The sequence below is a fragment of the Panthera uncia genome, chromosome B1 (assembly GCF_023721935.1).
Source record: "Panthera uncia isolate 11264 chromosome B1, Puncia_PCG_1.0, whole genome shotgun sequence".
In the NCBI taxonomy this organism is placed as follows: domain Eukaryota; kingdom Metazoa; phylum Chordata; class Mammalia; order Carnivora; family Felidae; genus Panthera; species Panthera uncia.
Genome location: NC_064811.1, coordinates 199595564 through 199622007, shown reverse-complemented (window position 1 = coordinate 199622007; position 26444 = coordinate 199595564). Strand labels below are relative to the sequence as shown.

The following is a 26444-nucleotide window of genomic DNA, read 5'->3' as shown; positions in this document are numbered from 1 at the left end:
TTGGTGCTTCCTGGGTGTTGATCTGCCCTGTGGCAGACGTGTGCACGTCTCCATCCCCTTGAACGTGTGTGTGGTGATCTGTTAGCACTACTGGGTCCACAGTCTTCCCGCCCTCCCTGTTCCCTGCCTCCACGGTGGGACCCACGATGGGACGTGGATGTTCTTTCCCACTGCCGGGCCCTGCTGTCTCCTTGGTTTTCTCCACTTTTTGCTTCAGCCATTTTGACGCGTGTGGATTCATGACAGATGTTGACTCTGACTGTTTACCCGTGATGAAATCTCCTTCCTGTTTTTGACAGTTTCGCCCCAGACTCAACACTGTTCTGCGTTAACATCTCAACTCTTGTTGTCTGTTTATTTTGGAGACCTGAGAGTCAGATTTCATTTTTTGACACAATCTGAGTCTTTCTAGGTGATTTTATCCTATTTAATGTAGCATGTGTTTTGTGCTATTCTTGTTTATTTTTATTTAATTGCTTTTATTGTTTAAAAACTCAAAAATATTTTATATACTTTGTGTGTTTTATGTGCTTTCTTCTCGTTCTTCCTCAGAAATTTAAAGGGATTTATTCTATTGCTTTTAAATTATATTTTAAATGATATGTTGACATCCATGTTTCTTGATTATTCAGTTTCAAAACCATTACTGTTAGGAAAGACGCAGAAACAACATTATACTCACACGTGTAACCACGACTAAACTGTCTTTCTACCCAAGGAGTGTTTCCTCTCATTAAAATAAAAACAGTTTTATTGAGATGTAATTCACACGGCACACAATTCACTCACTAAGTTTATGACCTAGTGACTTTTACTGTATGTAGCCATCATCATGGCCAATTTTAGAATATCCTGTCACCTCTGCCATCACCCCCAAGCTCCTACCTCTGCCTCTGCTTGAGGCGCCCCTTCACCCACCTGGGTCCCGGGCATTTCCTGTGGGTGGGGTCTTAAGACATGTGGTCCTTGGTGACTGGATTTTGTCACTTTGGAAAAATGTATCCAAGGTTGAATTCGTCAAGTAGCATGTATCAGAATACCATTCCTTTTAAAAATTCCTATTTCTTTTAATTTTAAAAAACTTAAAAAATATTCTTATTGTGGCAAAATATGTATAGCATACAATCTGCCATTGTAACTGGTTTTTGTTCCAGCCTTAAAGATTTGGAATTTGGCCATTTTAACCGTTCCTAAGTGTGCAGCTCAGCGGCATGAAGTACATTCACCTTATCGTGCAGCCGTCCCCTCTGTCCCTTTGTAGACGTGTTTTGTCCTCTGTTCATGCCACACCAAAGTCAGGAAGTTTCACCGCTGCCTTTCCTTCTAAGGGCTGTGCAGGCTTAGTTCTCACACGTGGGTCTCTCCTCCATATTGAGGTGGTCTTTGTGTCTGGCCTGAGATCAGAGAGTCCATCTTCATGCACCGGCGTGTGGCCCTCTGGTCGTTGCAGTGTGTGTGTTGAGAAGTCTCCTTTCCGCGTTCGATGGTCTTGGCATTCTCGTTGGAAATCAGTTGGCCATAAAGTATATGAGTTTGCGTCTGGATTCTCAGTTCTGTTACACTGACGTGTCCTTGTGTAGGTACCACAGTCTTGGTTACTGCTGCTTTGTCATAAGTTTAGAAGTCCAGACGTGAGTCCTCTACTCTGTTGTTCTTTTTCAGGATTGTTTTGACTATTTTGGGTCCCTTGCAATTCCGTGTGAATTTTGGAACCACCTTGCTGATTCTACAAAGAAGTTAGGTAGGGTTCTGAGGGGCATTGCATTCAATCTGTGGATTAGTTTCAGGAGCATTGCCACCTTAACATTTGATGTCTTCTGCCTCATGAACGTGGAATGTCTTCTCATTTTTTAGGTCTTTAACTTCTTTCAACAATGTTTTGTAGTTTTCAGAGTGTAGGTTTTTCACTGTGTTTGTTAAATTTATTCCAAAGTATATTATTGTATATGATACAGTTGTGATTGGAATTGTTTCCTTGGTTTTATTTATAGATTGCTCATCTCAGGTATATAGAATTACCATTGATTTTTTAATATTGATTTTGTATCCTTTGACTTTGCTGGACTAATTTATTCTAATTGTTTTCGGTGGATTTCTTAGACTAGTTTATATACAGGATCACATGTTAGGAGGTGGAGGAGGGACAGTAAAGTACCTGCCAAACTGAGAAGGCACTTTGAGCCTGGAAACTGAAGCAGGCCATTCGGTATATTTGACACAGTATACTTGGTGTCACTACGGTTGGGGGGTGGGCAGGATGGAGGGCAATCCATGGCAGCTGCACAGATATTCTCCATAAAATCCCAGCCTTGGTCCACAGATTTTATAGGAGAAAAGGACACACAGAAGTGCACTGCAGTGAGATCAAAGGGGTTCAGATGCACCATATGTCAAGAGTTGGCACTAATTTGTAAGGTTCCGGCAGAAATCAGCAGAGAAGCCTTCGGAGTCTGTGGATACTTTTTGATGACTAATTCACTGTCTTCACTTGTTATAGGTCCGTTCATGTTGTCTTTTTCTTCTTGAGTCTGATTTGGTAGTTTGTGTCTTTCTAGGAATTTATCTGTTTTTTCTAAGCTATGTAATTTTTTGGCATACACTTGTTTATTGTATTCCTTTATAAATCTTTTTATTTCTGTAATGTCTGTAGCAAGGTCTGTAGCACTATCCCAAGTTTCACTTCTGGTTCTAGTAATTTGACCTTCTCTTATTTTCAGTTTGTCAATTTTGTTGATCTTTTCAAGAGCTAGCTTTTGGGTTTATTTTTCTCTTTTGTTTCTGTATTCTCTGTGTCATAAATTTCTGCTTTAATCTTTGTTATTCTCCTTCCTTCTCCTTGCCTTAGGGGTAGTTTGCTCTTCTTTTTCCAGCATCTTATGTTGGAAGAGTAGCTTATCTTTTTTCTTCATAAAGGCACTAACTGCTCTACGTTTCTAAGCACTGTTGTAGCTGCAGCCACTTAGTTTTGGTATGTGTGTCTTCATTAATCTCAAAATATTTTCTGGTTTCCTTTTTGATTTGTTCTTTGTTCCATTGGTTATTTGGGAGTGCATTGTTTAATTTCCACATATTTGTGAGTTTCCCGGTTTTTTTCCTATTACTGATTTTTAATTCTATTCCATTGTGATTGAGTAACATAATTTATATAATTTCTCTCCTTTCACATTTTTGAGATTTGTTTATGGCTTAGCATGTGGTGTCTTCAGGGAATGTTTCATGTACACTTGAGAAGATCATATGTTCTGTTGCCATTGCTGGGTGGAATGTTGTACAGATGTCTGTTGGGTTAGTTCATTTCTAGTGTTGTTCTTGTCTTCTGTTTCATTATTGATCTTCTGTCCACATGTTCTGCCTATTATTGAAGGTGAAGTGTTGAAGGCTCCAACTGTTGTTGTCAAATGTCTTCCTTCATTTTTGTTTGTTTTTGCTTTAGGGATTTTGGTGCTCTGTTGTTAAGTTGCATATGTGTTTATAGTTGTTACATGTTTCTGGTGGATTGATCCTTCTTTGGTTATAAAATGTCCCCTTATCTCTAGTAACACTTTGGTGTCTTAATCTGCTTTCTCTAAGATCGATGTAACCACTTTTAGCTTTCTTGCGGTTGCTGTCTGCTTGATATATTCTCCATCCTTTCACTTTGAATCTATCGTATCTTTGAATCTATGGTGTGTCTCCTCTGGCAGTGTTAAGTTGGATCATGGTTTGTTTTTGCTAAATCCCCTCTGACACACTCTGCTTTTGACCGGGTGGTTTAGTCCATTCACATTTCATGTTATTGACATGGTTGGGTTCCATCTGCCCTTCCAGTTTTTGTTTTCAGTTGTCTTGAGTCTTTTACATTCTGCTCTTCCTCCTTACTGCTTTATTTCTTTTGTGGTTGTTTTGGGGCTTGCCTTGTGCACAGTACCCTGTTAGAATCAGCTTTAGATTTATGCCAATTAAGTTCTGGTCATATATAGAAACACTACTCCTTTGTAGCTCTATTACATCTCCCCCTTACAAACTCCATGGCACATGGTTATAATTATTTGTTTCTTTAGCACATTGCAGCTCTGCTCCCACCCACCCTCTTTGTGCTGTTATTGGCAAATATCTTAACACATATGTTACTCTATGTTACAGGCCCACGAATACTTTATATATAGTATATGTATATAAAATATATGTTTTATACAATGTCATTCCGTTAAGAGAAGAAAGGAGAAAATGTGCATTTATACTGTGTTTTTTATAATTACATAATTACCACTACTACCCACACTCTTCATTTTGTTCATATGCATTTGAATTACCACCCGAGGTCACTTGTTTTCAACCTGAAGAACTTTTGGTATTTCTTGTGAAGTCGGCCTGCTAGCAATAAGTTCGTTCAGTTTTTTGGTTTCCTGGGAAGATCCTCATTTGCCTTCACTTTTGAAGACTTACTGGCTGCACATAGGATTCTTGATTGCGTTTTTCTTGAGCACTTTCAATATGTCATCCTACTGACTTCTGGCCCCTCTTGTTTCTGCTGAGAAGCCAGCTGTTAATCTTACGGGGTTCTGTCAGTAAGGAGTCCTTTTTCTTGGGGCTTTCATGATTTTCTCCTTGTCTTTTCACTTTCAGAGTTTTACCTCTGCTATGCCTGTTTGTGGATCTCTTTGAGTTCTGCCCCGATATGTAGGTTGTTGTTTTTCAAGAAGTTTGGGAAGTTTTCAGTGATTGTTTCTTTGAGTATCTTTTCTGTTCCTCTCCTCTCTTTCTCATCCTGTTTGGCACGTGTTTGAAAGCCGGGCGGCGTCTCACCTTTCTGAGGCTGTGCGGCGTTCCTCAGCTTGCGTCATCTCCACTGATGGGTCTTCAGGTTTGTTTATTCCTTCTTCTCTCAGTTCAGGGCTGCTGTTGTGCTTTTCGAGTAAGTTTTTATTTTAGTCATTTCACTTTTTAGCACCAGAATTTCTATTAAAAAAATTTCTTTCTCATGCTTGCTTCGGCAGCACATTATACTAAAAAAAATTTCTTTCTCTATATTCTTGTTCTCTGTTCTAGCGTTGACATCATACTTTCTTTTATTTCTTCAATCATGGTTTTCCATTATCTGTGAGCATGTTTGTACTGGGTGCTTTGCTGAGTGTAGCTCTTACACATTCTCACCGTATGCTCACATGTGAGTTAACTAAGCCACATGATAGATATGTTCATTAACTGGATTGTGGTGATCATGTTACAAGTATAGGTGTATAAGAAATCCTCACGTTGTACCCCTTAAATATATACAGTTTGGTCAGTTTTCCTCAATAGAGCTAAAAAAATAGGTTGAGGGGCTTCCTGTGTCTTTACTGACCAAATCTGGCAAGGTTATGTGTTAAAAAGAACTTGAATGTGTAAAAATTTAATTTAAAATATTTTACAGTGACATAGATACTATCTGAATACATTTTATGTGGGATCCACAGGGAATGTAGGTCAGTTTCAGCGTGGGCTTGATGAGTTGATTCGCTGAGGGACAGGAACACGTCCGGGGGAGCCTAAGTTGTTTCCCCCTTGGCTGCTGAGTGCAGAACTCCTCACTCTCCCAGAAGTCATTTGCAGAGTCTGGTTACATGATTGTCAGCCTTTGAGGAGGTGGCCGTTGTGTCGTTGGAATGTTCACAGGGCGTCAGGCTGTGCTCCAGGATGGACACCCAAGTGCCCAGAGGTGCCCTCAGTGAGCCTGTGATTTTCCCTGTCAGCCCTTGCCTGCCCCACACAGGTGCTCTGTCCTCCACTTTCAGTTTGTCCTGTGTGGCCCTCCTCCTGCCCCAGGAGCAGCTGTGACTTGGTTGGGAGAAACTCTCTGTTGACACAGAACCCAGTCCTTGGACACCTGTGGTTTCTCCCTCCATCGGTCCCCTCTTATCTTCAGGGCCATTCCTAGGGACACAGGCCCTTGCGGATCTGTTGTTCCGTGACTTTGGCTGCCCCTCCTCAACCCTCTCTCTTCCTGGTCTGTCATTGTTCTCCTTGGCAAGATTCCAAGTGTGGGTTAATTCCATGACTGAACTTCTCCACTCAGTACCCGAGAGGATTTCTGCTAAGGAAACCGTATATCTGTGCTGATGCTGCTGATTAAAATTCAGCACCCCCCCCCCCCCCACCGCAACGGTCTCCACTTCGCGCCCATGTTGTTACCAGCACTTTCTCGTCTCTGCCCTGTCCAGACGCCCCTCTGTTCTCCCACCCCGTCTCTCCCTGTGGTGGGACTCCGCGTCTCAGCCCTCCTCAGGCTCCCCCACCTACTTCCTTACTCATTTACTCTCCGCGAGCAACATGCTCCATTTCACACAAAGAACACAGAGGTCAAAGGAAACACTTTTCGTGCCTTGTCCCCAGGCTGCTCTTCTGTTTTCCTCCTGTGCTCTCACTCTGGGAGGGTGGGGGGGGGATGTGTCCTTCCTGCCAGGGGGTTTTCTGTTCACTGTGTTCTTGGCTCCTCTCCTGCATCAGGTCTGTTCCCTCTTTTCATTCCTTCTGATGGGATTTTACCACGTCCTCTTGGCCCATTTCCACGTTTCTAGTGTCCTTCCTACCTAAGCTCCTCTTGCGATCTGCTGCCGGATTTGTGCTCCGCAGGTACAGACCTGCCTGTGTTTTGCGTGAGACTCTGTCAGCCATGCCCAGGATAGCATTCAGACTCAGGCAGAGGGTTCCGTCCGTGGTGACTGTCACATGTGTGACCACTCCACAGTCTTGGTGACACGGTCGGTCCTGCTGGTGACTTTGCACGTAGGGGCCTCTGCTGAGGGTAGTGTTCCCTCATCTGGACACCTTCTCTGGTGCACAGGCCCAGCTTCCTCGGAGAAGCCCCTCCCTCCTACACTGGGGTGCGTGGCTCTTCAAGCGTGGCCGTGATGCTCTGAACGCTGCTCCAGAACAGCATGCACGGTGTTAATTTGTGGCCGGCACACCATGTCCTCTCTAATTGGATGGCCAGCTTTTGTCTGCAGGACCTGTGCCACGGCCCGCTCTTGCAAGGTGCTCTTTAAAGCTCTAAAGAACGTGCAGAAATTACATGCAGTGTGACTCCGGTCATAAATTTAATCTTACATGTTTTAAAGTAGAATAGTCCTTTTTAAAACAATTCAGCAAAGTTATACAACCTAGAATGGGGATTTTAACTTTTCAGAAAATTAATAGACAATCTTTATTTGAGCTATAAAATTCTCTCCAGTGGTAACAGGTCTACATAGGCTTAACGTGACCAAGAGTCTCATTTGTCCCTCAGTTTTATATGAGACATTTGTCCCCTATAATTTGGCTGGTTGTAGGATACTTCACCAGAGTATCTGGTTTCTCTTCTGTTCCCCATTTCCCAAGTTATGCATCCCCCCTCCTCCCTTCCCTGACTGAGTTTATTCAGCAGAAATGTTTGAGTTCGTCCCATATGCAAACTCCTCGTGGTGTAAGTACTACTTAAGAGAAGCACTGACCTGTTTTTTGCCCATTCTGGGCACTGAAATCTTGGTATCATTAGTCAAGTAATATCCTGCAGTCCAGACATCTCTCTGGAATGGTTGAAATGGTTCTTTAATGGAGAAACTAGTGAAGGCAGTCAAAGAAATTTTGAGTGAGAAACACCTACCTGAACACCCGTATGCTATATGCACTTACGTGGACTTAGACTTTCACTTAACCCAAGTATCACTGCCCGCGGCAGATGGACTGAGACTCGGTAGGACTGATTTCCTTCGGTTCGCTGGTTACCGACGGCCACCCTCCTCAGTGACCCCGCCCTGGCTTACAGCTGTGACTTCTGTCAGCGCCTCTGCCTCAGTCTGTAGAAGAAAAGCTGCTCATAAGTGATGCTTTGAGTCGAGTTTCGTAGATGGTGGTGCCGGGGTCGGCCCCTCCTTCTTGTCAGCCACTGTATGGCTGTGTCGCACGGCCCTCTTTAACCCCTGTCTCGTGTGTGTTGCCGTGTTACTAGCTGATTTTGTGAGCGGTGTAGACCGTGCTGATAGGGTGGCTTCATTCTGTTCCTCTTGGTAGAAGAATTAGCTTTCCAGACTGTGGTCTGAGCAGGACCCTGTTCCCACCGTCGGGCGAGCCTTGATGGCATTGCCCTCCCCTGGCCCGAAGGCTGTGCCCTTGCAGCCGCCCTGGGCCGCTTGCTTGCCTCTCACAAACCCGTTGTCGGGTGTCGTGTCTGTCTGCAGGAGCCGGAGCCAGGCGGGGCTGGCCTGGCCTGGCCTGGGCCACCGTGACCACCACCCCATGTGCACCACTCGGCTGTGCAGGAATTGAGACCAGTGATCCTGAGACAGTTTCTGATAGAAACATTTAAGGAAATTTACCTAAGTTTAACCAATAACAAAGTATGTACCGGGGCACCTGGGTGGCTCAGTTGGTTGGGTGACTGACTTTGGCTCAGGTCATGATCTCGCAGTTTGTGACTTCGAGCCCCGCATCAGGCTCTGTGCTGACAGCTCGGATCCTGGAGCCTGCTTCGGATTCTGTGTTGCCTTCTCTCTCTACCCCTCCCCTGCTCACGCTCTGTGTCTCTGTCTCTCAATAATAAATAAACGTTAAAAAAATTAAAAAACAAAAAAGCATGTACCTCACACACATCCCACATCAGGGTCGACCTTTTTTGCGCAGGACTTTTTAGAGTCCTTAATATGCTAATTGTTGTCAGTCACCAAGATGAGTGTGTGATTGATATTTAGTGTTCCCTCATCTTCTTTGACCTTGAAACTCTCTTTTTTCCCATGGAAATAGTATTTGGAAAACAGAGTTCAAGCCTAATTGAAGATTAGAAATAGCAGTCACCTCAAAATCTTAACTGTGGGGTTTTTTTGTTTTTATTTCACCATAATTAACCAACACTGTTTCTGTTACTTTCAGGTAGATATAGTGATTCATCTCACCTGGTGCTCATCACAACAGGTGCATCCTTCGTCCGCATCACCTGTCTTCCCATCCCCAACCCACCTCCCCTCTGGTGACCAGCACTGTGTTCTCTGGACTTAAGAGTCTGTTTACCGGCTTGTCTCTCTCTCTCTCTCTCTGTCTCTCTCTGTCTCTCTCTCTCTCTCTCTCTCTCTCTCTCTGTCTCCCCCTTTTTCCCCCTTTGCTTGCTTGTTTTGTTTCTTAAATTCTACATAGGAGTGAAATCATGGGGTATTTGTCTTTCTCTGGCTGATTTATTTTGCTTAACATTATACTCTCTGGCTCCATCCATGTCATTGCAAATGGCAAGATTTCATTCTGTTTTATGGCTGATATTCCGTTGCATATATATTTTACCACATCTTATTTATGGATGGACACTATGGACAGATGGACACTATGGACAGATGGACACTGTGTACGGGTAGACACTATGGATGGACCCTGGACGGATGGACACGCTCCGTATGGATGGATAGCCGTCTTGGCTACTGTAAATAATGACGCAAGGAACAGGGGGTCATGTATCTTCTCAGATTAGTGTTTATCTTTTCTTCGGGTAAATATGCTTCCTGTCTTATTTCTGTATTCAGCTCTGTTTAAGATCGTGTGTTCCTGTGTCCTGTGCTCTGTCCCTACCTTGCTGCCTCACTCAGCCCACGGCGTGTGTTCCACACCGAGAGCACAGAGCGATGTGACCGGGCGGGACCTTCCCACCCTGCCCATACCCCCTAACTCTCTGGTCCTTGTTCCCAGGTCACATGTGGTTCCCTGCACTCCCGCCCTCTCCCCAGGTCCTTGTTCCCAGGTCACATGTGGTTCCCTGCGCTCCCGCCCTGCCCATACCCCCTGTCTCCCTAGGTGCCTGTTCCCAGGTCACATGTGGTTGTGGTCTTGGGTTTTCAGGGCTTCCCCTCACCCTGTCCCCTGCTTGTGAGCACATGACTGCTCTTTCCTGCCTGCTCCACCAGGTCTGCCCCGGCCTTGCCATGGACTCTGGAGCCCCTACCGCTCGGCCTGTCCCCTCAGACTTTGTGCCTAAAACCCCGCTGTTCGTTCAGCTCTGCAGAGCCCTCGAAGCCGACGCTTCTCTGCTGGCATCTGCCCCCCTCCCACTGTTGTACCTGGGGTTCTGTGGGTCTGCAGCCCACCGGCCCCGTGGTGCACTTCTGGGGGCAGGCATGGGGGTGTCTGCCGTACTCCTCCCATCAGATGCTCTGGGGCAGATTTGTGAGAAGGACATGACCCCGTCCGCGGGGGCTGCACCTGTCACCAGGCATGGTGTGAGGCACTGCTGGCAGGTGACAGCCTTTGAAAGTTGAAGGTGAACGGGGCGTTTGTGGCATGAAGGAGTCAAGGAGGGTGTTCTATTCAAACTTAATTTGGAACAGTATTTCAATAGGAAAGTGAAGAAAGGTCACTGGGTAGGGCTGAGGAACTGAATGTCCAAAAGGTCAGGCTGCATAGGGTTATACCCAGTGTTGCCTTTGGTTGGTGCCTGCAGGACAGAGAACTCACAGGTGCCCCCTGCTCGCCCAAGACCGTGCTCCCAGGCAGGACAGAGAACCCACAGGTGCTCCTTGCTTCCTGGTGACCGTGCTCCTGGGCGGGACAGAGAACCCACGGGTGCTCCCTGCTTCCCTGTGACCATGCTCCTGGGCGGGACAGAGAACCCACGGGTGCTCTCTGCTTCTGGTGACTGTGCTCCTGGGCGGGACAGAGAACCCATGGGCGCCCCCTGCTCGCCCATAACTGTGCTCCTGGGCGGGACAGAGAACCCACGGGTGCTCTCTGCTTCCTGGTGACTGTGCTCCTGGGCGGGACAGAGAACCCACGGGCGCCCTCTGCTCACCCATGACCGTGCTCCCGGGTGGGACAGAGAACCCACGGGTGCTCTCTGCTTCCCGGTGAGTGTGCTCCCGGGCAGGACAGAGAACTCACGGGCGCCCTGCTCACCCGTGACCATGCTCCCAGGCAGGACAGAGAATCCACAGGCCCGGCCCCACTCGCCCATGACTGTGCTCCTGGGTGGCCGTGGGTGGCAAGCTTCCACAGGGCAGCCCTTTGCTGTTATGCCAGACGCGGGCGTGGGAGGCCTGCGCAGGGTGCACACGGGGCCTCTCTGTGCGTGTGAGTCCGTGTGCAAGCAGGCATAGGGTTGACCTTGGAAGAAGACCATTCAGGGCGCACGTGGCGGTTGCTGTGAGCCTGGGAGCGTCCACAACACATGATACGCCAGGTGCTACGCGGCTGCCATCCACGAGGAGCAGGGAAGGCCCGCGAAACGTGGGGGAGGGTGCAGCACGGGGTGGGTATGGGGAGGGCACATTCCGGAGAGCCTGGCCTCCAGAAGGTCTGGGGACCATCGCGCCGGTCCGGGGTGGAGAGCAGAGCCCGGGCCCCTGGTGCTCTCTGGAGCGCCGCGCACGCACGTGGTAGCGCATGCGCACTTGTTCACGAGCCCTGCCGCAGGCGGTCTCACGGCCGCCAGGCTGGCTGCTGTCAGAACCCAGAGAACAGCAGATGCGGGCAAGGGCACAGGGAAAAGGGGCACCTTGTGTCCTGCTGGTGGGAATGCAAAGTCCTGCAGCCATGTGGAGGTCCAGAGAGGTAAGAAAAGCGCCACCACCGGGGCCAGAATTTCACTAAGTATACACGCCTCCTGGCGGAGGCAGGGACTTGGGTCCTGCATGGCTGTGCTCACGGCAGCCAGCAGGTGTGTTCCTGTGCAGAGAGGGGCTGAAATGTGTCCGCACGTGTGTCCACACGCGTGCACGTGTGTACGTGTGTGTCCTGTTATCTAGGTGCAGTGTTTCTCCAGAGACTCCCAACCACGACAACGTCGTTTGCCGTTCAGTAGACAGGAAGAAAAACTGGAATAATCCTGAAGAAGAATTGTTTCATGCATCTTAACCATGCCGAGATGATCGATTAAATGAACAGGCATTTGTGATTTATCTTAGTTACATGTGCTCAGTGCACTCAAATTTTCTTACACTGCAAATAAATTTAATTAAATTTAATTAAATGGATGGAACCAGTATGCGCCCTTGTCTACAGCAGAGAAGCAGGAGGAATGTGAGAGGAGAGGGCTGCTGGAGGCCATGGCCCCACGGTCTTGGGTGAAGACGGGCTGACGTGGCCTCAGGGCCCCGGGGAGTTGCGGCAGGAGTCTCCTGGGTGGATTCAGCCCTCGAAGGGGGGACGCTGTGGTCGTGGCCGAGCACCTGCCCGCCTGTCTGTGTGTCTGTCTCTGCGCTCATTTCTATCTGTCTTTGGGGAGAATGTGTATCGAGTCCCCTCTGTACGAGGTGCTCCAGTTCTGGGACAGCTTGTGAGTGACACAGCGCCATGTCCCCTGCGTCCCTCCCCAGGGGCCTCAGCGGGGGCCAGGTTGTGGCCCACCTCCTCACCTGCCCGGGGGTCCACCGCTCCTGGAAGGTGGGGTTCCCCTCATCATGTACTAAGTCATAGAGGATCCCACCTGCTTGTATAATGCTGCCCTGAAGCTTCCCTGACTGCTGTGCTGGAGATTTGGCTGTCAGTTGATGGCATGGTGGATGGCGTCGTGGGTGGCGTGATGGATGGTGTGGTCAGTGCTGTGGTGGGTGGTGTGGTGGATGGTGTGGTCAATGGCATGGTGGGTGGCGTGATGGATGTTGTGGTCAGTGGTGTGGTGGGTGGCGTGGTCAATGGCATGGTGGGTGGCATGAGGGACGGTGTGGTCAGTGGCATGGTAGGTGGCGTGGTGGATGGTGTTGTGGTCAGTGGTGTGGTAGGTGGCATGGTCAATGGCGTGGTGCGTTGTGTGGTGGATGGCATGGTGGTGGTGTGATGGATGGTGTGGTCAATGGTGTGGTGGGTGGTGTGGTGGACGATGTGGTCAGTGGCGTGGTAGGTGACGTGGTGGATGGCGTGGTGGGTGGTGTGATGGATGGTGTGGTCAGTGGTGTGGGTGGCGTGGTCAATGGCGTGGTGGATGGTGTGGTCAATGGCATGGTGCGTGGCATGATGGATGGTGTGGTCATTGGTGTGGTGGGTGGCGTGGTCAGTGGCGTGGTGGGTGGCACGAGGGATGGTATGGTCAGTGGCGTGGTAGGTGGCGTGGTGGATGGCGTGGTGGATGGCGTGGTTGCGGTGCTAAGTGATTCTTGCCTCCTGCCCACATGTGCTTCTCATCACAGGGATGGCCGTGGGACTGCACTTTGTACCTAAGAGATGCCAGTGGAGGCGCTGCGTTCCTTGTGGTGACCCTGAGGAGCCAGTGCGTGACTGCTTGCCCCCACCCTGTGGCCGTGGGCTCCGGACAGTGGTCTCCGTGTGTCCCCCCTGAAATGGACGCAGTCAGCGAGCTTCATCTGTGTGTCTGCCACCCAGGCACCGGGGGACTGTTTGCCGCTACGGCACAACCAGGGCATTTGCACGTTCTGTGCAGGGTTCTGAAGCCACGGTTGTGAGTGGGCATTTGACAGGCAGTCACCAGGCCAGGTCAGCTCACGCCACAGTGGTGGAAGTTCTGTTTCTAAAGCCCGAAGGGTCCATCTGAGCTGTGAAACGGCCAGCAGTCCCATGACATCTCCATTCCTCAGTTCACTCTAAAGTGGGGGAATCATGGCAGGTTTCCTGAGATCGCCACGGATATGGAATCAGAGCGCGACAGGCGAGCATGTGGCCTGAGGCCCGGACAGTGAGTGCTGTTGGATTTGTGCATCCTGATATCCACGGGTTTGCTTGCAGCTGCCATGCCCTGTATTCATCCGGGGGGCAGTCCCGCCTCGTGGGCCCAGCTGGGAGCAGCAGGGAAGGAGCCCTTGGTGTCCTGGGACCCCACAACTCAGACGCAGACCCCTGCACCTGTTTGTTAGGGTCACTGGTCTGAGGCTGATGACCGCTCTCGCATGTGTCACTGTACTGAGTACCTCAACAGACACTGACTCAGGGCCCACGTCAAGCCCGGCTCTGGGCCCTGGGGCCACAGCACGGCCCCCTGACAGACCGTCCTGCCTGCACAAAGCTCCTGCTGTAGCGGGGCAGGGGGAGAGCGCACAGAAGCAGGAGGTAGCACCAGGCCGTGTAAACTACGAGGGAGCACAGTGTGGGGAGAGCGGAGGAGCGGGTGCAGAGAAATGACCTTGAGAAGGCTGGAGGGACCTTGCAGGGAATCTGGAGGGAGCCATCGGTGAGGACGTCCTGGAGGGGAGCTTGCCAGCAGAGGGCAGCACGGGCAAAGGCCCTGGGGGATGCTTGGCAGGTGGAAGAGCAGCAAAGGGCCCGAGCGGCCGGGGCTCTTGAGGGGGCTGAGATCAGTAGCTCCTGCCACAGAGCTCTGGGGGCTTTGGGGCATTTAGGGACCAAGTGTTCTGAGGATGCATCAGTGTTCTGGGCCAACGATGACATCCAGACTGGCTTAGAAGGTCAGACTGGTTTGTGTGTGAAGACCAGTTTTGGGGCCACAAGAGCGGAAGCAGGCAGGCCAGTCAGGAGGATGCTGGACTCATCCGGCCAGTGGTAGCACGGCCGGGGCAGGAGTGGGGGGCGTGAGACCCTGCCTGAGTCTGATGCAGGCTTCCAAGTGAGGTCTGAGGCCCCCGCCGGGGACAGTGTGCTGGCACCATTTGCAGAGACGTGGTCATGCGTGGATGGGGAGGTCGTTTGTTAGGGGGACATGTTAATTTTGAGATCCCACTGGACGTGTGAGTGGTAACAACAAGTGGGCAGTTGTACGTGTGGCCCTGAGATCCAGGGAAGGGAGTGTGCAGGGCTCGGGGATTCTGGACCAGGGCCCGGGTGGTGATGGAGAAAAGCCGTGTCCTAGGCACCCAGAGCTGAGAGGCGAGGCGAGGATTCGGCACAGGAGACTGGGAAGGAGCCGGAAGCCAAGGCGGGGGCCCTCCTGTGCTGTCAGAGGGCATGAGTTCAGACAGAGGCTCAGTTAAGGGGAAGGTTCACAGGTGGCGTGGAACCAAGCGTTTCTGTGGGGTCTTGGCGTGGACCCTCAGTGCTCCACTCACATCTCCGGGGGGCGCACATGGCAGGAGTGGGGTGTTGGGTAAGGTGTTTATTTTATAGTGTTAAGCGTTGACCGTTCTTGAACTTTCAGAGAACATAATTGACACAATTACCAGCGTTTCTGTGCGAATAACAGAGCTCTTTAAAGTGCCAGTGTTTGTGGGTCATCGCTGGCCCCCACGTCCCTTCACCTCTGTGGACTGAAGTCTCCGGGACCCCTCACCCTGCAGTCAGGAGGGACAGCCCGTTGGTGGTGAGGCTGGATGACCCGTGATTTAAGTCACTCTTTGCTTTTCCGATGATTTGTTTACAAAAAGTGAGAAATGATGTCTGTTCTCGTAATTTAAGTTGTTACGCCTTTTCAAAGCTGTCCATAGGACTGTAAGCTCCTAATTAGTTCCTGAGTTCTTAACTTTGTCAATCAATAGTTCCTGAAACTTAGACTAACAAGTGTGTGGGCCAGCGTTGTGAAACAGCCAGTCTAAACTCATTACATGCCAATTTCTGCTATTTTAAAACTCAGATAACTGTTCTGTAAAATTAAGTTAAATGGTCTCTTCTATAAGAATGGAAATATCTGCAACTTTTCTTGGCCTTTTTCTGTCTGTAACGGGTACAATTTGTGCAGTGTGTGTGCTGGCACTTCTTGGTTCCAGGCGTGCCCCCCCCCCCCCAACCCTGTCTACAGGATACAAGTATATTGTTTGACTTTCAGAAATGAGGTGTTTGACTCCTTCACGAGACCCGAAAGGCAGGCTGTCCTTAGGGGGTTTAGTTTTCTAAATCCTCAGGACCCTGTGAACACCCCGTGAGCGTGGGGTCACCTTTCCAGATTACAGGCATTTGTTCTGTGCCAGCCGTTGGGGTGGGGCAGCATGAGGGGCTCGAGGTCCTCACTGCAGACCAAGGATGGACTCAGGGGACGGTATGAGGAGGCACCCCCATCCCGAGGTCGGCCTCTCCTGACAGCAGCACTGAGGGAAGCTTCTAGAAGTTTGAGTGGAGTGCATGCCTGAGGGAGAGCAGGGCCGGGGTGGTTGGTGAGGGTCTCTCCCAGTGTGGGGCCAGCCCTCCAGTTCCCCGCCCCCCCCCCCGACTTTCTTGTTGAGCAGAATGTAAGTCCATTGGCTTCCCTGGCTTTAGGGCTTGACCCTGACACCCTGTCTCACTGCTTCTACCCTCCACATGGCTGCCTGCCTGCCTGTTCCCATAACAGGGCCTCTCCCCTGCACCCGGTCCTTCCTGGGGGGTCCCCACACCACAGTAAGTGGGACCCCGTTCTTCCCGGGGGGCCCCGCCCCACAGTAACTAGAACCCCGTCCTTCCCCCTGGGGGGCCCCCAGCCCACAGTAACTAGGACCCCGTCCTCCCCAGGCAGCCCTCACCCCTCGTCCTTCCCAGGGGCCCCCAGCCCATAGTAACTGGGACCCCATCCTTCCCTCCAGGGGGGACCCCGCCCTGCAGTAACTGGGACCCTGTCCTTCTCCCCAGGGGGGGGACCCCGCCCCACAGTAATGAGGACTCAGGAGCTGGCATTGCTCTGGCGGATGCTCAGGGTTGCCCAGTGAGAATTGGGGAACAATTCGGAAGCCACACGTGCTCAAGAGCACACACCCCTGTAGTGGTGGCTTGGCCCCTCCCCTGCCTCCCCTGTGTCCCCGTCCATCACGGGGAGAGCCCGAGAGGATGTCCTCACAGGGTGGTCCTGGGCAGTCGCTAGGGCCCCCTGCACGCAGCCCCACTGTGCTGCGAGCCGGGCTGGGCCGTGCAGACACGGGGGTGCAGCACGAGATCTTTGGTTGAGGAAAACCTCTCCGAGAACCGCTGGGGCAGTCCCTCACCCTGGTGCTCCCGTGGTCACCTGCTGGTGTTGACGGCACGCAGGGGCTGGGCCCACTCCAGGGCCCTACGATGTCCTGTCTCCGCGGGCTGCCCCGCGGGAGGTTTGCGCCAGGCTTCGTGGCCGAGGACCTCTGCTCTGGGCCTCCAGATGCCGAGGAGGCTGGTGCTGGTCTCTGGCTTCAGCCAGGGTGCTCCAGGGCCACAGAGCCGCAGGGCTCACGGGTGTGTCCGTCTGTCCCCCTCTCTGTGTCTCTCTGGCAGGACGTTTGTGGTGAGGAAGTGGCTCGCGCATCACGGAGGCTGCGTCCGCAGGCTGGAGGCCCAGGGGCTCCGAGAACCGGGGAGCTGCCGGCTCATCTCCCAGGGTGAGGGCAGCAGGCACACTGTGGTGCCGGCTCCCGCCCTGAGGCGGAGAAGCGGGGGCAGCTCCTTCCTCCTCCCCTTTGGTCCTGCTCAGGCCCCGAGGGGACTGAACTATACCGCCATGCTGCCGGTCTGGTGCCGGGTCTGCTGGGGCAGGCGGTCTGTGCTCTGGAAACCCTCAGACGTGCCCAGAAACGGGGTTTCGTCTCGGCACCCTGAGGCCGGTCAAGGACGCCTCGGGACGCACGAGGTTAACCGTGGCCGGCACGGAGCCAGCAGGGTGGGCATCTCCAGCCAGGGGGCACGCGGTGGGCCGTGCGTGCAGTCTGACGGCCATGATCACCCCGGAGGAAGGGGTTTGAGGGCGTCGAGGAGCGAAGACGGCGTTTCTGGCCACAGCCGTCCTGCAGGCCTGTTGCTCTACTTGGTCTCATTCTCGAACGTGGGGGGTGTGCTGACGTGTGCCTCTCAGCCGGCTATTTGCTGAGGGTGCAGAGGCTGGCTCCCTGCTGGCCTGTTTCAAAGAACAGCTCTCGTAAGGCTGGGCAGTGGCCTACGTCGTGCACTCAGAAGTGGTTGTTATCGTTGGAAACACTCTACACAGCTCGCTCAGTACGTGGTTCTCGGCCTCGAACATCGCCCCTCAGTTTGTGGATGTGCTGGGCGCCCCGCAGGCCCCCTGAGCTGGCGGCGGTGGGGAGCTCATCAGCTGCAGTGTGTGGTTCCCCCGTTGCCTCACTTGGGGGTGACGTTGGGCTTGGAGTCGTGGCCTCTCCATCTCCAGGGTGTTAGGTGCCAGTGCGGCGACATCGGGTGGATCACCGATGAGGACAGCCGTGTGGAACTTGACCCGCCCGTGGGTCTGGTTGTGTGGCCTCTGCCCATCCAGTGCCATTTCAGCGAGAGGTCCCTGCAGCTAGGTGACTTTGGGGTTTTCCCTCTTTCCCCCTGAAATCACAGGCAGAACCTTGTTCGGCTTCAGTGAGAGGCTTGCACTACACCGTTGAGAACGGCTTTTTATTTTGAGGTTCTCATCGCGTGGTCATGTCCAGTGGTGTCAAGGGGTTTGCTTATTCACATCAGAACCGTGACGGGCTCCTTCCTGCAAGGGCCCGTCTGGATGAGCTCCCAGGACGGGGTTTGAGGGCTGCTGTGGGTCAGCAGGGGCAGCCCCCACATGGGTTTCTCAGCTGTCGCCCCAGCCACCCGACCGAGAGGAGGGGACCGTTGACCTCACTTTGTACGGACGCCCTGAGCTGTGTGTCTGTTGCCACGGAGGTGATGCTTTGTGGTTTGTAAGGAACGTTCAGTGCGGTTTTGTTGTTTGGAACACCACAGCAGTGAAGAGGGGCTATTAACTCCGTCTGGCGGGTTGAGTTTTAATCCTTGTGTTGACATCCATCTTTCCAGTACACAGCATGATGTGCACGCACGAACCCTGCGTGTGCAGTGTCTCTGGGGGCTGTTGTCTGTGCGGCCCGTGCTCTGTGGTAATGCTTCTACCAGCACCGATGCACCCGCCTCCCAGGAGAGGCGTGCGGTCACCCCGGGTCTCCTGTGTGTGACAGATGACAGCCGTTCTGCCGACAGAACAGTCCCTTGGTGGAGGGAGGGAGGGTCCAAGGAGGCCCAGCCGTGGGCACAGAGCCAGAGAGCCTGCCCTCCCCACGCCCTCAGCGGGCAGGTGGGGCACCTGCAGGAGGCTCATGTTCACTGTGTGGTGAAGTCCCTACGGTCCCCCGGACGTGCTTGCATTTTGTGTGAAATACAAGCCAGTTTCCAGTTGCCAGCATCGATGAGCATTCTCCCACCCTCCCCTCCCCCAGCACCCTCACCAGACGGTGCATCTGTCACACCTAATGATGTCGCCGTCGCCCAGAGTCCACAGTCTACACCGGGGTCCCTCTTGGTGTCATGCATCCTGTGGGTTTGCGGAAATGTGCGGTGACTTGTGTCCATCCTTACGGTGTCACCCAGCCTAGTCTCACTGCCCCGAGCCCCTCTGTGCTCCACCTGTTGGTCCTCCCTCCTCCCACAACCCCTGGCAGCCAGCCTCTCATCTTCTCACTGTGTCCGTAGTTTTGCCTTTTCCAGGACGTCCTGGAGCTGGAATCACACAGGAAGTAGTCTTTCCAGATCAGCTTCTTACCCTGAGCGATGCGCATTAAGGTTCCTGCATGCTTTCATGGTTGGATAGCTCACCTCTTTTTCATGCTGAACGATATTGTATTGTCTGGATGGACCATTTTATCCATTCATCTGCTGAGGGGCTTCCGAGTTTGGGCAATTATGATAAAGCTGCTGTAAACTTGTGCGTACAGGCATTTGCGTGCACGTGAGTTTTCAACTGCTTTGGGAAATATCAAGGAGCAGGATTTCTGAATTGTACGTCAAGAGTGTGGTTAGTTCTGTAAGAAACAGCCACCCTGCATCCCCTAGAAACAGCCATCCTGTGTCCTGTAGAAACAGCCACCCTGGGTCCCCTAGAAACAGCCACCCTGGGTCCCCTAGAAACAGCCATCCCGCGTCCTGTACAAACAGCCACCCCCTGTCCCCTAGAAACAGCCATCCTGCGTCCTGTAGAAAGAGCCACCCTGCGTCCCCTAGAAACAGCCACCCTGGGTCCCCTAGACACAGCCATCCCGCGTCCTGTATAAACAGCCACCCCCTGTCCCCTAGAAACAGCCATCCTGCGTCCCCTGCGGAGGGAGAGGGACAGCTTCCGTCGCTCCGCGTCCTCGTTCGCCAGCGCTTGGCGTGCTCAGTGCTCCGGGTTTGGGCTGTCCTCACAGGTGTGGGTGGCGTCTCCTTGTCTGAATTTGCGTTTCCCTGATGACACGGGATGTGGCACGTCTTCTGACGTGCCTCTTTGCCGTCAGTCAAGGTCTTTGGCCCACGGCTTGAGTTGTCTGTTTTCTCGTTGGGTGTTCTGCGCACATTTTGGATAGTAGTCCTTTATGAGGTGTGTCTTATGCAGGTATTTTCTCCCAGCCTGTGACTTGTGCCTTCTCTAGACAGTGCCTTTCACAGAGCAGAAGATTTTAGTTTTCATCAGGTGCAGCTTACTAATTCTTTCTTTCATGGCTCGTGCCTGGGGTGTTGTACCTAAAAGGGCGTCTCCCTGAGGAAGTGCGTCTAGGGTTTTCTTCTGTGCTACGCACTAGGGGATTTATAGTTTTGTCCTTCACGTTTAACCTGTGACCCACTTCGCGCTGTTTTTTGTGAAGGCTGCAAGTCCTGTGTGTGGATTCATCATTTTGCGCGTGGACGCCTTTGTTGTGAAGACCACCCGTCTGCTCCGCTGTGTTGCTGGGGTCCCTTTGCCAGAGATGAGTTGTCTGTGCTTGTGTTCCACTGGTCTGTCGTCCGTTCTTTCACTGATACCATGCTGCCGTGATTACTGTGTTTAAATAGAAGCACTTGACCTGAGTGCTTCACTTATAGCCTTCGTAAGCCTTCTCTTACAGCCCTTCGTCAACATTTTATCGTGAAGTGACTCTGGATTGGGCCAGACCGTGCTCCCGTTTTGTTCTTTCTCCTAGCGTTTGCCTTATCCGGCTTTGCTGGATGTGGGTTTTGTATGAGGTAACGACTGAGTTCACGTGTGTCTCACTTATGATGAGAAAGCTATAAAAATGTGTGGAAGCACTTTAATTCCAAATAGGTGTTTTGGTCATTTTTGTCATTTTGAATGCCCTTAAGGACAGGGGCAGGCGCTTGGGTGGCTCAGTTGGTTGAGCGTCCAACTCTTGATTTCGGCTCAGGTCATGCATGCTCTTATGGTTTGTGAGTTTGAGCCCCAGGTTGGGCTCTGTGCTGACGGTGTGGAGCCTGCTTAGGATTCTCTCTCTCCCTCTCTCTGCCCCGCCCCCACTTATTCTCTCTCTCTCTCTCTCAAAATAAATAAACATTAAACGAATAAACATCCTTCAGGACAATTTAATACTGCTCTCCTATAATTGTAAAAATCATTGTGCAGACTGGCCGTACGTTATTTTATGTGAGTTAATTTTAATTATCACGTGAATCCTACATGTACACACTATAAAAAGTGAAGTGGTTTTAGGAGGTGTGTGAAGAGCGGCCCCGCCCTGTCCTGCTGCCTGGAGACCCCTGTCCCCTCCGAGTGCCCCGCTGGCGTGTGTGGAAGATGGGGCCTCTCCGGCCCCTCCCCCTGTGCTCAGTGTCCCTTCTGTCCTGATTTTTGGGTAAATCGATGGTCAGTACTTTGATCACATTCAGTTTATAGGATCACACCTCTTTTTTTGGTAACGTCTTTTATTGTTTGTTAATTGCCTTATTCTTTACTGTCTTAACATTTTTATCTTTCTTTCCTGTGTGTTCAGCCTGCATCCATCCTCCGCACTCCCTCCTTCCCTGGGGCCATGGCCGGGTGTCACGTGGGGACCCTCCACCTGAGTGTGGCCCTCGCCTCCCCGGGGGTGGGGGGGTTGGGGGGGGGTGGCCTCTCGGGCTGTCTGCTGCTGCCACAGGTCCTGTGGGGTCATTTTAGAAAGTGACCCATTTTATTCCTTGCTTGTCTCATGCTGTCTTCTGTTTCTCCCTTGGAATTTCTAAAACACCGTTTCTGCATATTCTAGCTTCCAGTATTTAGTATTTTGGTTGAGTTTGGGACTGTTTGTTCTGGATTTTCATGATGGTGAATCTTAGGCTCGTCACGTTGTGCTGGCTGTGCCAGGAGCTCAGTGGGCCTGTTGAGTCCGAAATTACGTCGTTCAGACCTGTGGATCATGACCGTCTGTGTGATGCTGTGTATTGTTTCGTGGCCTTTCACTCTGGACCTCCCACTGGCCAGAATGGTGTGCCCCCGGGATGGCCACATAACCTCTGTTCTCTCCTTTTTTCCCCTCTTTATATAATTTTTCTCTAAACCTTCTGGGAGACTTCCTTGAATTTGTTTTTTCAACTATTTTTTAAGATTTTATATTCATTTTTGTTTTCTTTTTAAATTTCCAAAAGCTGTTTCTTGTTCTGTAGATTTCCTTTTTATAAGAATAGCATCCTGTCCTTGGGTCATGGACAAAATCTCTCCTCCGTCTTTCTGCAATGTTAATTATCATTATCTTAAAATGTTCTCTCGTTTTGGTAATGCTTCTGTTTCCTCTGATTTTGTTTTTCTTAGTCACTGTCAGAGTGGGGGGTTTCTTTAAATGCATGATAATCCTCAGCTGTGAGTTTTCATTAAGTGCAAGACATTAAACATTTATGTGGAGTTGGTTTTTGGTGAGTAAATGGGGCTTATTGGCTGGTGGAATTTTCCACACAGATCTGGTGGCAAGCCAGTTTTAATTGGAAAGCCTACGTTAATAGGTATTTTCTCTTGGCCTTTTTCATTTTTCAGAGGAGAATATTCTGGTCTCCTGCTTGGGGAGGACAGGGGTGGGGCAGGTGACAGGCCAGGGTTCTCCTTCTGGAAGAAGGTGAAGCAGGTGGGAGGCAGAACCGTTGGGCGTGCCAGCTTTGTGTCTCGCTTCTGTGCAGCCCCGGGATCGCTCCCCAGCACCCATGTGCTTTTTGCTCCCTCTGGTTCATGTCTCTGGGTGTGGGAGGGGGGCCTGGGCACGACACACTCCGGCGTGGCTGCTTGTGCCCTCCCTGGAGACACAATGTGCTTCTGAGCCCCAAACTTCTGGTGCTGAGTCCTTGCCGAGAACTCTTGGACAGTCAGACCCTAGATTTATGGCTCTCCTCCTTCTGCTCCTTATCTTTTTTTTTAAAGTTTATTTGTTAATTTTGAGAGAGAGGGAGAGAGAGAATCCCAAGAATCTGAGCTGTCAGCATGGAGCCCAGTGCAGGGCTCGAACCCACAAACTGTGAGATCTTGATGTGAGCTGAGATCACGAGTCAGATGCCTAACCGACTGAGCCCCCCCCGACGCCCCTTTCTGCTCCTTATCTGTCAGGCACCTGTTGAAATCCTTTCCGTACGTGCTCAGACACTCGGTTCTTGTGTGTGAGTTTTTATCTCAGCCGCTCTTCCGACTTAAAGTCATGTCTGTGTGTGTCGAAGGGACGGGTTAATTGAATGCGTTGCTGTGTTTACGCAGCATAAGCTGCATGCTGGGCTGGTTCAGTTCGCCGAGTGTGTTTCCTGTCCAGGGAGCATCAGTGTCGCTTGGGAGCTCAGTAGAAGTGTAGATTCTGGGTGTGTCCGTGCACCTGTGTGTTTAAAGGCATAGGAGAGATTTATTGAAGATTGGGAACAAAATCTTTTCCAGAGCTTTGTTGTGGTATAATTGATACACGAAAACTCCAGTTTGAGGCGTTGGGATGTGGACACACACCATCCCCACAGTCAAGGCCGTGAACGTGGCCATTGCCTCCCAAAGTGCCCTTGCCCCTCCTCGTGGTGTGGTGGGCACCCCCTACATATCATCTGCCTGCACACATTCCAGGAGCTCGGCATAGCATCGCGGATGGCGGGTGCTGTGTGTGCACAGGCCTCCCGAGCTCCTCCTCCAGCCCGGAAACATGGGTGAGTGCAGGGCTGGTGGGGTGGGGGTGGGGGCTGTGCTTACAGCCCCCTGCATCACGCTGATGCAGGCAGAGTGTGATGACGCACCCCTGCCCCACTCACATGTGACCATTGAGGCTGCTGGTGGCTGAGGCTTGCCCTGTGCACGTGCCTGTGCCCTGAGGGTGTAACAGTGGCCTGTATCACTAGGAATAGGGACGTCTCCGTCTGTGAACCCCCTCTTCCAGTCCACCCTCCAGTGTGGGAGTGCGTGCAAACTCTCTTCATCCCCACAGCCGCCCTGAACGTGTTTTCTTTGGAGATGCGAGCTGACGGTCATGGTGCGTGTGGGGCAGCCGCCTCCCCGGCCAGCTGCTGCGAGGGGCCGCCACGGGCACGGGGCTCGACTGAGCACACGGGAGGTATGCCGGGCCCCAGGGCAAGTGTGGGGCCGGGGGCCAGCCTCTGTGTGGCCGTGTGCCTTGCAGCAGGTGCCTAAGCTGGTCACTGCTGCTCAGCTCCCCTTGGGAGGGAGGCATAGGAGAGAAAGCCTGTCAGACATGTGCAGCTCCGCGGGCCTGGCAGTGACGTGGGGGCCGTGTGCAGATCTGTGTGCAGATCCGTGGTCCTGGATGGGAAGCGGGGACCACGTGTAAATCCGTGTGCAGATCCGTGGTCCTGGCTGTGACACGGAAGCCTGGCTGTCTCATTTCGTGAGAGCCACGGACACGGCTTCTTGTCGGGACCTGCCTGCAGCTCTTGGCTAACAGTTATCGGCCGGGAAGAGGGGCCTGAGCAGCTTGGTGTACCCCGTGCTCCCCGCGCTGCAGAATGTGTCTGAGGCTCACGTGCCCCGTGGAGCACGTTGCGCTGCACGGTGTTAGTTTGCAGATGTAAAGGGCACTAGCTCATTACTTGGGCCGTAGGAAGTAAGGCTGTGAGGGCCTCCAGCTCACGTGGCTCGTTGAGTCCACATCCAGCTTCTCGTGACCACACGGGGATGGAGAGGCTTCTGCCTGGATGGAGGGAGAAGGGGCGAGGACGAAACAGCACCCCTGAGAAATTTTATTTTTAAATATGAATGTAGTTGACACAGGATGTTGCCTCCAGACCTTGTTTTCTTCTGAAAGATGACGCACATATCTGAGGTCTGCGCCATTCAATACGGCGGCCACAGCCACGCTTGCACTTGAAATGTGGACAGTGCGACCGAGGACCAGAATTTCGAATTTTAATTGACTTCACATATTTTCACTTAACTTCGCCCGTGTGGCCAGTCAGCGCCGTATTGGGTCAGAAGCACCGGATCTGAGGCTCTGGCTCTCTTGACCTGACGCCTTAGGTAAACCCTGCTCAGGTTGGCCCCGCCAGGAGTCAGCATGCAGGGAGGAGCGAAAGCTTGAAGTTGACATTCGGGGAATGGATTGTCAGTTGGAAGACTCTGGACACAGGACGCAGAGGACGTAGGCAGCAGCGGTTTCCGAGAGCACGTGCTGTGGGTGTCATGCTCGTGATTACGTGGGCAGGTGCCCATGGATGTGTTCTGTGGGGTGCAGAGCACGGTGTCCCCCAGGTATTCTCCGCAGTAAATGCTCTCCTGCAACGGGCAGGTTAGTGGCTTTGAGCCTTTACAAGTGCCGTTGGTCAGGCAGGGTGATTTCATTCCCTTCTGCTGTTTCCTGGGGAGGCTTCAGGGAGGGAGCGAGGCTACTGTGGGTCCCCGGCCCAGCCCCAGCTGGTGGCGAGGAAGAGACGTGAGGCTGTGGCGCCTGCCGGGAACGAGCACCGGTGTCTCACCTGTGGCCATAGCGAGGAGGAGCTTGTCGAGATTAGGGATGGGTGCTATTTTTGAACTCAAATGGTCTGCCCTCAGCAAAGTCACAAGTGGATTCTATGGCTGCTTGTGATTTCTCTGGACCCATATGTTCTCTTGCTTGGGGTCACGTGAGAAGAGCCACACAGCTTGTTCACAGAGACTGCGGTGGCCAGGGTGGGCTGAGCGCTGCCTCTGTGGGACCCTGGAATGAGCAAGTGGCCATGCCAGTTGGTGGCCGCGTGGGGCAGCGTCTAGGGTGGGGGCTGGAATGGGGAGAATCGCGGGGTCGGGTGCAGAGGCCTGTTGAGGCTTAGTTGTGTGTGTGGGTGCTATGCATGGGAGTTCCTGTGGCTTGCTTTTAGAATCACCCGTCTGATAAGCTGACGTGTGTTTGTGGACATCTGTGTGGCTCTCGAGGTCTTTCTTCCCTGACACAGATGCCACAGGATGGACCCCAGTGGGGTGTGATTGCCCTGGCATATCGGGGCCTGGAAGGGGGTCTTCCTACCTGTGGACAGTCCCTGTGGAGCGTGCGGCCCCCCAACCCCACCCCAGGCGGGAATCACGGATTCTGAGGAAGCCCTTGTCACCACTGCGGTCTTTCCCACTGGTTCCTGCACTGCCTAGAACCACAGACTTGTGGTGTCTCTTAGGTTTGTTTAGACTTGGAAATTGGGAATACCATTTTGTCTGCAGCTGATGATACTTGGGCGTGAATTATTCCTTCCCTGGTGTGGAGGGATGGCAGGCAGCATGGAAGAGAAGGCCGATGCTCTTACAGAGCGAAGCTTCTGTGACCGTTAGTTCCACCTATTACAACAGGCTGTGCGCTTGACTGGATCGCAAGTCGATCAAGGGCAGACCCTGGGCTCGGTGCCCCCTGCCTCCCCCTGCCTCTCCCCTCTTCCCTCTCTCCCTGCCTCTCCCCCCTCACCCTCCCTCTCCCCCCATCCCTGCCTCTCCCTCTCCCTGCCTCTCCTCCCTCTCCTCCCTCTCCTCCCTCTCCTCCCTCTCCTCCCTCTCCTCCCTCTCC

At 52.2% G+C, this 26444-nt stretch overlaps 1 long non-coding RNA gene across 1 annotated transcript in view; it reads left to right on the top strand.

Annotated features, from left to right (window-relative positions):
* Nucleotides 1–26444, top strand: part of LOC125923506 (uncharacterized) — an 85856-nt gene that overhangs the window by 55962 nt on the left and 3450 nt on the right. The window lies entirely within an intron of this gene.